Source organism: Mustela erminea, chromosome X (genome assembly GCF_009829155.1).
Source record: "Mustela erminea isolate mMusErm1 chromosome X, mMusErm1.Pri, whole genome shotgun sequence".
In the NCBI taxonomy this organism is placed as follows: Eukaryota; Metazoa; Chordata; class Mammalia; order Carnivora; family Mustelidae; genus Mustela; species Mustela erminea.
Window position 1 is genome coordinate 13,231,373 of NC_045635.1, and position 12,431 is coordinate 13,243,803.

Here is a 12,431-nt window from a genome sequence, read left to right on the forward strand (position 1 = left end):
TGTTCATATTTACACTGAAAAGGTAATTCTGCTACAGAGTATGCAGAATGGCCTGGAAGGGCTAATAATTGAGATGAACAGTGATAATGGTTTGTACTAGATACAAATGGAGAGAAGTGGAAGGGTGGGAGAAATATACAGGAGGAAACTCAACAGGACTTGGTAATGCTTTGAAGGATATTGAACAGCATTCCTAGTCTCAACACACAGATGCCAGTGACAATCCTCCTCCCATTGTGACAACAAAATGTCTCCAGACACTGTCAAGTGTCCTCTGGAGGCACAATTGCTTCTGGCTGAAAATCACCATTCTTGAAAAACTGTTCAGGAAACACCAACTGAGGTACCACTGTGAAAACAGAGGAGGGTGATGATGAATGGGTGACAGTGAAGCAAGTGAAGAGGTAGGGAGAAGAAGAATGGATGTTTATCTAGCCGCTGCTGTGCATCTTGCTAATGTCATTAATGTGTCACAGAAACCTTGTGAAGAGGTAGCCATCACCTTGTTGTGTAGACGAGAAGCTGGGAACACAGTTTAGCATTCACTATTACAAGGTGGATCTAGTGATCCATCCTAGGTCTGTCTGACTCCAATACCCACGCTCTTGCTGCCACAAATCCAGGCTGCTTCTTACTTAGGCCAGAAAAAGTCAAAGATGTCCAAGAGCAATTGCCCAATGATGGTTGCTCGTTCCAAGAAGGGAAAGCAGGCTCTTCTCTAATGAGCTCAAAAGTCAGCACCCAAGGTCTAATGAGTACCTGTGGGAAGTGTGAGACTCAGGCAGGAGCAGGTCTTTTCCAAAGCAGAATTCCACTCATCATCACAGCTTTAGGACACAGAAAGTAATCTAGGCCCAGGGAGACATAGGGGACTGTTAGCAGTTCAGAATAGGAAACGTGTGAACAATTGAAACCCACCAGTGTGGCCACACCCCATTTAACTCTGTAGTTCTCTTTAAAAGATTGTTTAATCTTTTAAAAAATGATGTAACTTGTATTTTAACAGACAATACATGCACATAGTACAAAGTTTAAAAGACGCAAAAAATAAATAATAAAACATAATTTTCCTCCCTGTCTTTATCCCCCAGATTCTTATTTCCCATCCCAGAAGACAACTATTGTTATCATTTGTTTTGTGTATATTTCCAGAAATACTCTATATATAGTCAAGCAAATATATATATTTTTTTCATTAATGACAGCATAATATACACATTATTGAGCACCATAACACACCACCCTATAAATATATATGCAGTATACATAGACAAAGACATACATGTCTGTATGTCTATCGCTCTATCTTGGAGCACATTTCATATTGGTACATGAAGATCTGTCTCATTCTTTTTAATGGTTGCCTAGTATTCTATCTTAGGAAGATGGCATAATTTGGTAAACCAGTCTTCTAGTGATGGACATTTATGTTGTTCCTACTCTCTTGCTATTACAAATAAAGCCACAATGAATAGCTCTGTACATACTTTCCCCTCATGTGTAAGTATATCTGTTCACTCGGTTTAATTCATAACCTGTCATTTCTTCCTTTTGCCTGCAGTGTTGGTACTAAGATCTGTATAACTTTGGAAGCAATAGAAGGAAATAGAGCATCTGAACAAATATCAAGTATACAATTAACCTTGAAAATCAAGCCTCAGAAGTAAAATTTGAAAGACACCTGATCACATGTGGTAAGTTAAATATGACGTCACCTGGCTTTTGAGGTCCCATATTCCTCATGTAGAAACTGCTAAAGCAGGATGGGCCCTCAGAATTCTCTAGTGTGTCCCTTTCCCATGTTTTCACACTTAAAACCATTGGGACCCCAAGATGCTTATAAATAGCTCAGTTGGATTGAAATGTCGGTCTTCCAAGTTCCAATCCTATGTTCTTTCAAATACACAAGCACAGTGTCCTTCCCAACCCTAACATTTTGAAACAGAAAAAATTATTATTTAAAACCCAAACTGATTGTTTGTCTACATTCTGAAGTGGTGCCATAATTCACTGCAGTGAACTAAATCTCTGCTCCCTTCATCAGAGGGACTGTGGAATGAGGGAGGAGGCAAGGATGGATAGTTCAAAACCTCTGCCAGTGACTCGAGTATTTGGCCCACCTTATAACAAAATCTAGAATAACACTGTGCAGAAGTGGCTGCCCACCTAGGTAGAAGTGTAGAGCACCACAAGACTTTGCATCACATGGTGACTCTCAGGAAGGCCTTGAGACAATGATCCCCAAACTGCATAAGCAAAGAGTTTTAGTAGACAAGTCACATGGCTAAAGAACATAGAGGGGTAGCCTAAATATTTTATAATGATAAAAATGTCTGATAGTCAATTTTGAGTTTTTTGACTTTGTTGTGATATAAACTTGATCCTTAAGTAGAGTCCGTTTTACATACAAATGTCTTTGGTGAATGGTTCTGGGACTATTTCTTTAACTCTACCAAGTCAGGGTGCTGGGTTGACACTGTGATTCTCCGGTCATTTTCTCCCTCAAGTTCACATGAAGACTGTCATTAGCCCTATGTGAACCATTCTGTAAACTACTGCAAAATTCAGGGTAGGAAGATGAGGAATGGAGAAAACTGTTCTCCTTATAATGGGGAGAAGAACCTTTCCCAGGAGACATGAACTCTCTTTGGCGGGAAGTGACTCTCATTTCTATCCATAGCTACAAGGTGGATTGAGAAGTGAGTCCCCCAGTCCCTCACTGAATGGCTTTAACTCCTTCTTGAAAGCTCTGCCACTAAAGTGGAAAGCTCTTAATTTTAAAAAATTCCATTAATTTTAATGGGAAAATTTATAATATGTTCTGTCCCAATCCCAGATACCAACACAATTTTCACAGAGAAGAAAATATATCAAGTAAAGAATGAAAACAAGTTTACATAGGAAATGAAGCACAATTTGAAAGCACATAAATATAGTTTGTACACAAAATAATGTAGAAGGAGTAAACTCAATAGGAATGGTGGCCAAGAGGGCGAGGGAGTCATGTTTTGGAAGGTGAGGGTTTTTTTTTTTTTTTTTTTTTTTTGTCTACACCACTTGTTTCACCAGCTTTCCAAGTTTAGAAAGAGGGTTCACGGTTATTTTGTACTCTAACTGCATTTAAATATCAAGTTATAGCCTAGATATTGCCTCTAGGACAAAATAAAAGATAAACAGGAGAGTGTTTTGAAATGTGTAAAATTGCACATGCATGAAGACTACAGAAATATAGATGATAGCCTCCTCATCACTCTCACTTGGTGTCCATATGCAAAACAGAACATTTTGGGCTCATTCAAGCATGATGCTCAATTCAAATTTATTCCATATGATCTGCTCTGACTAGTAAATGTGTGTTGAGTAAATTGGTGAGTGTGACTTAGCCTGAGCAGAAATGATGTCATATTGCCCCTCAGAGCATATCTGTTTAGTATGTTTTAGGGGTGAAAAAGTCAATATATTGGGGGGGAAAGGGAGTCGTTCAAAAAGTGGTACAGCTTTTCAAGACCTATATGATAAAAAGTCATTAACTATACAATCATTATGTGAGTTAAGTCTGTACCTGGAAAGGGGAAATGGAATTGTCTCAATTGGTTTCTCATTTATCATAGTCACCCTTTAAGCCTGGGCCCATTGCCAACCCAAACCAAATTAGAGTGAGTATCTTCTCATAGAAGTGGGGGGTGGTTATTGGACTGGCCACTAAGCCTGTTTGCCACAAGATAACTGTTCCCTTCCATGTTGCTTGGAAAGTGCTTATTGTGCAAAAAGGTAACTAAGGTTGGTAATACAGTTGTTACATGATTTTAATTACAGAGTTAATATAGGTCATTGGTTCTTAAAAATACTTCACTGGCAAGCAACTGGCGGCCAATTGCTGGTGCAGAGTCCTTGGTATCTCAGTGACAGGCAATAACCACCTACATACAGCGGAGAATGGAGCATTCAGCACTTAACTTTGAAACCTGAAGATCTGTCTGCAGCATTTTCCCTCTAGCTATCCAAAATAGCATGCCCATTCTGCTTATCACGCTTGATAAAGGCTCCCTTGACGATCTCATGATGGCATTCATCATGAGTATGAAGCATACTCCAAATCACTTTCTAGATGGCCAAACTTGAAACTTTCTTTTCCTTGGACTCGCTGACTTTGAAATTGAGCTGTGGATTCAAGACCCTTTACTGAGCATCTGTTGTGGGTTAGGTACTCTTTTTGGTCCTGTGGAAAATTCAGAGACAAATCAGACATGACCCTGTCCTCTAAGAGCTTATAGTCTAGTAGAGGTGATAAGACATACATAACAATGGTAAAAGGTATAAAGTAGTATCTATACCGTAAAAGTGGGACAGAAGAGAAAAATTAGGAGTATTTATCAATATCCTTAAATTTTTTTTATATCTGTGAACTAATAATTCAAATATATTCAACCTAGGGATCCTTGGCCTCCTAGGAAATCCATACTTGAGCTTCAGGTAAATTTCCTGCAAGTGTATGCAAAAGTGTGGTTATGTGTTTGATTGCATTATTCTCAGGAGAGGATTCTTAATTTCTTCTAATTCTGAAACAAAAGCATTGTTGAGTTCACTACAGTACTCCCACTTCTAGAAACCCATCTTAAGGAAATAGTCAGGCATATAGACAAAGATTTACATTTAAGGGTGTTTATTATAGCATAATGTATAATAATATAAAGTTGGAAACAACCCAGATATTGAACTGAGAATTATTTAATTATAGTACATCTGCACAATGAAATTTATGTTCATGTTGAAATGAGACATCAAAAATTAACAACATGAAAATATGCTCATGATAAAATGTTAAGTTAAAATAAACTGTATTCATGGTATGCTCTCAATTATGTTTTAAAAAAAAGCATCAGAAAGGCTAACAGGATAACATGGGAAAATGTTAACAATGATTATCTCTCTGTGTTGTGGGAATGAGTGATGCTTTCTTTAATCTTTCCCATATTTCTCAAATTTTCTACAATGAGCACAGATCACTTCACAAATGAGAAAAGAATTAAAGTGATACAAAAAGTAGTGCAAATGGCTTCTTGGCCATTGGGCAGTGAGATCTCTTTTATTAGGGAAATCAGGGAGGTCTCTTAGAGGAGGTGGTCTTCGAGTATAGCTTTAAATCACGGCCGCAATCTTGATTTTCTGAAGAGCTAAGAGAGAGCAGTCTTTCTTAGCAGAGTGGTTGAAGATGTCAAGAGCTGAAGGAAAAGAGAGCTCCATGGAGAAGTTGACATGTGGTGGTGACCTCATCACTCCCCCAAGAGGTTCTGGAGTAAGGAGGGCTGGCCCACATTCAGGCAAAAGGTCATTTTGGAGTGTGGGCTGACTCCCAAGGCCTCTCAAGGACCCCTGAGATGTGGCCTATCCTGTCCAGAGACCCTCCCCATTCCGTGATAGAAAGTTCAACGTGGGGTTACACTGGATAAATTATGGAAGGCAAAGAGTAATCACAAGTTTGGCAGGTGGACTTCTGGGGAAGCATTAGCCAGAAATTCCAAGAGTGGGATTGTAAGAGTCAGGGAAGGATGGTGAGAAAGCAAAAAATATGTATTTCTTTGTGACTTAAATTGTTTTAAAGCCAGATGTCTTGGTGTGAAGCTGTACTTTTTAATCCCTTATATACCCGGAAGAAAACAAAAGCTAGTAACAGATTGATTAATGCCATATGGACTAAGATTACACTGCATAATGTTTGCTAGTACAATTTATTATTCTACATTAATTTAACAAGACAATATTTTTTAAGGAACTGATTATGCATTTTGACTCATTAATTCATTTGGGGAATAACACTTAAGAAATTAACTCAAAAAGGGAAACAATAGCTATTTGTATAAAGTAGCCATTTTTTATAACAGAGGAAAATATTAGAAATCTGCTTGCATAAGAGCTCAAGGGTGCTTAAATATATTAAAGAAATGTATCATTGCCACAAAAATAATCAGTTTATGGGTTTGATAGTTTATATGGATACATCAATAAATTCAGGTTAGGGAAAAAGATCACAAAACTAGTATATGTATAGATTGGTGGCATTTTGTTAAAACGTATTTGTACAATATGGGGCCACAGTCTTAGCATAAACAATGGATCTTGGAACACTGAAAAAATTTAAAAAAACCCAGATACTATAAGGTTAAAAGTGGTTGGGGGTCTGTGCTGGATGGTTTAATTTTGACAAGGATTCCTCCCCCTTTCTTTTTATGATCTCCCTTCTACTGAGGGGTTAGAAGCCTAGAAGCTACATCTCCTAGAATCTCTTGCCAGCCGTCTTCCAGGATAGAGTCCTCTGATGAGAGGCTCCTTTGCAAGATTTAAAAAGCAGAAAAGAAGAGGTCATTAAGACAGCAGCGGGAAGGTGTGTGGGCTTCACCAGACAGTAGGTATGAGGTTTTTCAGCAGCTTCCAGGCATTCTCTTGTAAATTACCCAGTTCAGTGAGGCAGGCAGCTGAGACCATTGATGGCAGCTTTCTACAATTCCTGCAAGTTCCTTGTATCTTAAAAGCTAGGGGCAGCTTTTCCTGACTTTTATTCCCAAGTCCCTCCCATGGTTTCCTAAGCATCTAATTTTCTGAATTAAATCTTCTTCTTCTTAGAATACCTAGTTTCTGATTTTCAGACCACACCTTGACTGATACAGGTGTTGTATAATTCCTTTGTTTGCTTTCCATGATAAAGTTGATTAAACAGTTGAAATACATGTTCCACCGGTGCTTTATGTCCTGTAGGTTAAATATACTTGAAATGTATATACTGTGTGTAGTAGTCCCACCTAGATAAATTATACAATACCTCTCACACCCACATCACTGTCATTTTTGTAATCTCCAGCACGTGCTTCTTACACAAAATGACAGGAGTGGATCAATAGATGTCATCAAAGTAAGAAAGTAAGAAGAAATCTTATCACTTCTAAATATTTATTATTTAGCTTGAAATTATAATGATTGTATTTTATAGGAGATTATATGGATCAGTTTACAAATTGACGTGAAAACTTTCTATTTCTATCAAATGAGTATGTTGAGATTGGGATTATTATTTATTTGACTAGACATGATCAACATTGCTTTGACAAAAAAAAAAAAAGATGCCCAAGCTCTGTACTTGCATGCATAGTTACCAAAAGAACATACAAAAGAACAAATTGTGTGTATATACACATACATCAAATATACATATGTGTGTGATTTTGTTCTTGTAGAGATATGGAAATGTAATTGAAACAATACTCTCTGGCAACTTTAAACACTTCACATCTTTTCCTTTGTTTCCTCAAAACCATTTCATTTTAACACAGGAAAAACATGAAACATGGGGTCCAACCAAGCCTGTAACACTGCCTGCCAGATGCAAAAGAGTCCTTGCATGGGCTGCTATCTCAAATGGCAGCAAAGGTCTGGTAGATGATTTGCAAAAGTGGCCACAATAACTCCTGTCCTCTCTGCATGCAGCCCCCCTTTATAATGTGACTTTGCAATAATTCCCATCATGATATGGAATCTATTTCTCCATCTCTTGAATATGGTTTTGACCATGTGACTTGCTTTAACTAGTGAGGTATTAGAAAGCATGATGGAAACAGAGACTTAAGACGTGCTTCTGCACTGGGCTTGTCCTCTCTTGCTGCTCCTGGGAACCCTGTGAATAAGCTTCAGCTGGCCGGCTAAAGATGTGTAACCCAATTACCCACACTGTCCCAACCAATAGCCATCACCAACCACCAGACATGTGAGTGAGGCCACCCTAGACTGACCAGACTCTAGTCAATTACAGCTGAGCGCAGTAGTATGCATAAGCCCAGATGAGACCACCAGAAGAACTCTCCAGCTAATCCCAGGCCAAACTGCTGACCCACAGAATCATAAGCTAATAAGTGATTATTGTTTTAAGCTGGCAAGTTTTGGAATGGTAAGAATTAAGCAGGTATAAAGTGAGCCTGGGTCAGAACTGGAGCTCTTATTTCCTGCCTTCCCTCTATCAACTAAAATGAAATCAAAAACAAAAAAACCATGATTAAGGTAGCCAACTACATCCATTTATGACCTCTGCCTTAGAGGAAGGCAAACAAGACAAGCAATGTTGAAGATTCTTTTTCTTTCTGTTCTAATTAGAAAATTCTGACAAATGAATAGCTCATCACCCAAATACCATCATAACTCAGTGAAGTGGAAATGATTTTGATTCATTGAGAAATTTAAGGAAATTGAAGTGAACCAGAGTCTGTATGCTTTCTTCACCAAGACGGTCATAGTTTTGCCTGAGAACAGTCCATCAGTCTGCCTTGCCAGAGACTCTTGGAACTCACGCCTCCACCACCACCACCCCTATTTTCTTCAAATTTAGCCATCCTTGGATCCATGATAGGCCAGGAACATGGTTTGGTTTTGTTCACTAAATTCTGTTTCTCTGCCAGTGATAAGTAAACTAGAGACAAAATAGAAACACACCCCTTGGGAATATTCCCTCCCCAAGTAGTCTCCCTCACATGTCACATAGCTTTTCCCACTGGCTCATCTTGATAATTATACAGCCAAAGATTAAAAAATGTCTCTCTTCTACAACCCCGTGGTCCCTTTCTTGGAGTAAGCGTAGTGGTCTTCCCAAGTGGAATGAGTCACCTTGTGTCATTCAAAAAGGGGAGGGGACCACGTCAGGTGCCAGGTGAAAGGAAGGAGAGCAGGACTACTTTCCACCTGCACTGACTTTGCCCCATTTTCACACGGTCACCAATGTGCAACCAATGGTTAAGGTTGGTACTCATATTCCATTTTTTCTCTTCTCATAAAACTCATACATTTTCCTGGTCTTCTAGAAGGCAGGAACCTAAGGTTTTGTTCTGAATACTGCAGAGTAGTCTAGTACTGGCCCAACCCCAAAGGTGAGAGTGAAGATTCATTTGGTGTTCCCTAAAGGCTGAGAGCTGGGTCAGGGTCATATTTCAAAGCAGACCAACTGTTTTCGGTGTCCTCAAAGTAGCTATACTCGAAATGTATTTCTTCTCACCATATCACTCCATCAGGTGAATTGATAAAATCTCCTACACACCAGATTGTCTTTAGAGATACAGATTAAGGGATGAATGAAATGTAGACAGGCATTGAGTGTATTTACTTCAAGATATTCACCTCTTTGGAGGTATATAGCAATATAGGCCTACCTCAAGATGCAAGAAAAATCTCAAGTACACAACCTAACCTTACACCTAAAGGAGCTAGAAAAGGAACAGCAGATAAAACCTAAAGCCAGAGAAGGGATATAATAAATATTAGAGTAGAAATAAATTATATAGAAACAAACAACCCCCCCCCCCCCAGCAGAACAGATCAATGAAATTAGGAGCTGGTTCTTTGAAAGAATTAATAAAATTGACAAACCCCTAGCTAGACTTACCAAAAGAGAAAGAAACCAAATAAGTAAAATCACAAATGAGAAAGGAGAGATCACAGCCAACACCACACAAATACAAATAACTATAAAAGAATATTATGAAAAATTATGTGCCAACAAATTGGGCAATCTGGAAGAAATGGATTAACTCCTAGAAACATAAAATGCCAAAACTAAAACAGGAAGAAATAGAAAATTTGAAGAGACCAATAACCAGTGAAGAAATTGAATCAGTAATCAACAATCTCTCAACAAACAAAAGTCCAGGGCCAGATGGTGTCCTAGGGGACGTCTACCAAACATTTAAAGAAGAATTAATACCTATTCTTCTCAAACTATTCCAAAAAACAGAAATGGAAGGAAGCCTTCCAAACTCATTCTACAAGGCCAGCACTACTTTGACCCCAAAACCGGACCAACACCCCACAGAAAAGAATTACAGGCCACTATCCCTTATGAAAATGGATGCAAAAATTCTCAACAAGATATGAGCATATCAAATCCAACAGTACGTTAAAAGAATTATTCACCACAATCAGTGATATTTATTCCTAGGCTACTAGGATGGTTCAATATCCGCAAATCAATCAATGTGATATACCACATTAACAAAAGAAAGGATAAGAACCATATGATCCTTTCAAAAGATGCAGAAAAAGCATTTCACAAAGTATAGCATCCATTCTTGATAAAAAGGGATAGAGGGGACATACCTTAACATCATAAAGGCCATGAATGAAAGACCCACAGCTAATATCATCCTCTATGGGGATCAACTGAGAGCTTTTCCTCCACGGTCAGGAACAAGACATGGATGTCCACTCTCACCATTGTTATTCAACATAGTACTAGAAGTCCTGGCCTCAGCAGTCAGACAACAAAAAGAAATACAACTCATTCAAATCTGCAAAGAAGTCAAACTTTTACTGTTCGTACATGATATGATAATCTATGTAGAAAACCCAAAAGACTCCACAAAAAATTTGCTAGGACTGATATACAAATTCAGTAAAGTTGCAGGATACAAAATCAACATACAGAAATCTGTCACATTTTGGCACACCAATAATGAAGTAGCAGAAAGAAATCAAGGAATTGATCCCATTTACAATTCTACCCCAAACCATAAGATACCTAGGAATGAACCTAACCAAAGAGGTGAAAGATCTGCACTTTGAAAACTATAGAACACATCTGGAATAAATTGAACATGACACAACGAAATGGAAAAACATTTCATGCTCATGAATTGGAATAACAAATACTATTAAAATGTCTATACTACCCAAGGTGATCTACACATTTAATGCAATCCCTATCAAAATACAACCAGCATTTTTTACAGAGCTAGAACAAGCAAAATTTGTATGGAACCACCAAGGACCCCAAATAGCCAAAGCAATCTTGAAAAAGAAAAGCAAAGCTGGAGGGATCACAATTCTGGACTTCAAGCTTTATTACAAAGCTGTAATCATCAAGATGACATGGTACTGGCACAAAAACAGACACATAGATCAATGGAATAGAACAGAGAATCCAAAAATGGACCCACAGCTATATGATCAACTAATCTTCAACAAAGCAGGAAAGACTATCCAATGGAAAAAAAAGACAGTCTCTTCAACAAATGGTGTTGGGAAAACTGGAGAACAATGCATAGAAGAATGAAACTGGACCACTTTCTTACACCATACACAAAAATAAACTCAAAATGGATGAAAGACCTAAATGTGAGACAGGAAAGCATCAAAATCCTGGAGGACACCACAGGCAACAACCTCTTTGACATCAGTCTTAGAAACTTCTTACAAGACTCATTTCCAGAGGCAAGGGAAACAATAGCAAAAATGAACTGTTGGGACTTCATCAAAATATAAAGTTTCTGCACAGCAAAGGAAAAAATCAGTAAAACTAAAAGGCAACCTATGGAATGGGGGAAGATGTTTGCAAAGGACAGATCTGATAAAGGGTTAGTATCCAAAATCTATAATTATCAAACTCAACACCCAAAAAACAAATAATCCCGTTAAGAAATGGGCAGAAGACATGAACATACATTTCTCCAAAGAAGCATTATTAACAATAGCCAAACTTCAGAGAAAGCCCAAGTGTCCCTCGACTGATGAATGGGTAAAGAAGATGTGTTATACAATGGAGTATTATTCAGCCATTAAAAAGAATGAAGTCTTGCCATTTGCAATGACATGAATGGAACTAGAGTGTATTGTGTTAAGCAAAATAAGTCCATCAGAAAAAGGCAAATACCATACGATTGCACTCATATGTGGAATTTAAGAAACAAAACAGATGAACATAGAGGAAAGGGAAAAAAAAAAGAGAGAAGGAGGCAGACCAAAAGAGACCCTTAACAATAGAGAACAGACTGAGGGTTGCTGGAGGGGAGTTGGGCAGGGGACTGAGCTGAATTGGTGGTGTGGGTACTAAGGAGGGTACTTGCTATAATGAGCACTGGGTATTATATGCAAGTGATGAATCACTAAATTCCACTCCTGAACCAGTATTACACTGTATGTTAACTAAGTGAAATTTAAATAAATCTTGAAACATTAAAAAAAAAAAAGATAGTCACCTCTTTAAGGATTCGCCTCACAAAGGAAGTCCACGATGTATTAAGTAGCTGGAGACAAAGTTGGGAATGATCTTGGGCGGTGATGCAATGGGAAAATGGAAATCTATTTGCCTGTAACATTGCTCGTATTCTCACTTGGAATTCTGATCTAGCTCTTGTATAAATGTTTAATTCTTACTATGCTTGTATTTTTTTCTCCTAAGGAAATTGTGGGTTCCTTGAGGTTAGCAAACTCAGTTTTTTGCTTCATGTTGCTGAGCACAGTGTAAGCTAGATGGTAAGCTCTGTAAAGACAGGTAATATAGCTGTCTTGTTTACTGTAATATCCTTAGTACCTCGTAGAGTATCTGGCACATAGTAGGTACTCAATAAATAGTGAATGAATGAGTGAGTAAATGTGGCATCAGATACCTTATAACAGCTGTT

At 38.1% G+C, this 12,431-nt stretch overlaps 1 long non-coding RNA gene across 1 annotated transcript in view; it reads left to right on the top strand.

Moving 5' to 3' along the window:
* The first annotated feature begins 1,565 nt into the window (after nt 1–1,565).
* LOC116583296 overlaps nt 1,566–12,431 on the top strand; it is a 68,773-nt gene continuing 57,907 nt past the window's right edge. The window contains exon 1 of the long non-coding RNA XR_004282672.1: nt 1,566–1,694. This is a non-coding gene — a long non-coding RNA (uncharacterized LOC116583296). The remainder of the gene's footprint in view (nt 1,695–12,431) is intronic.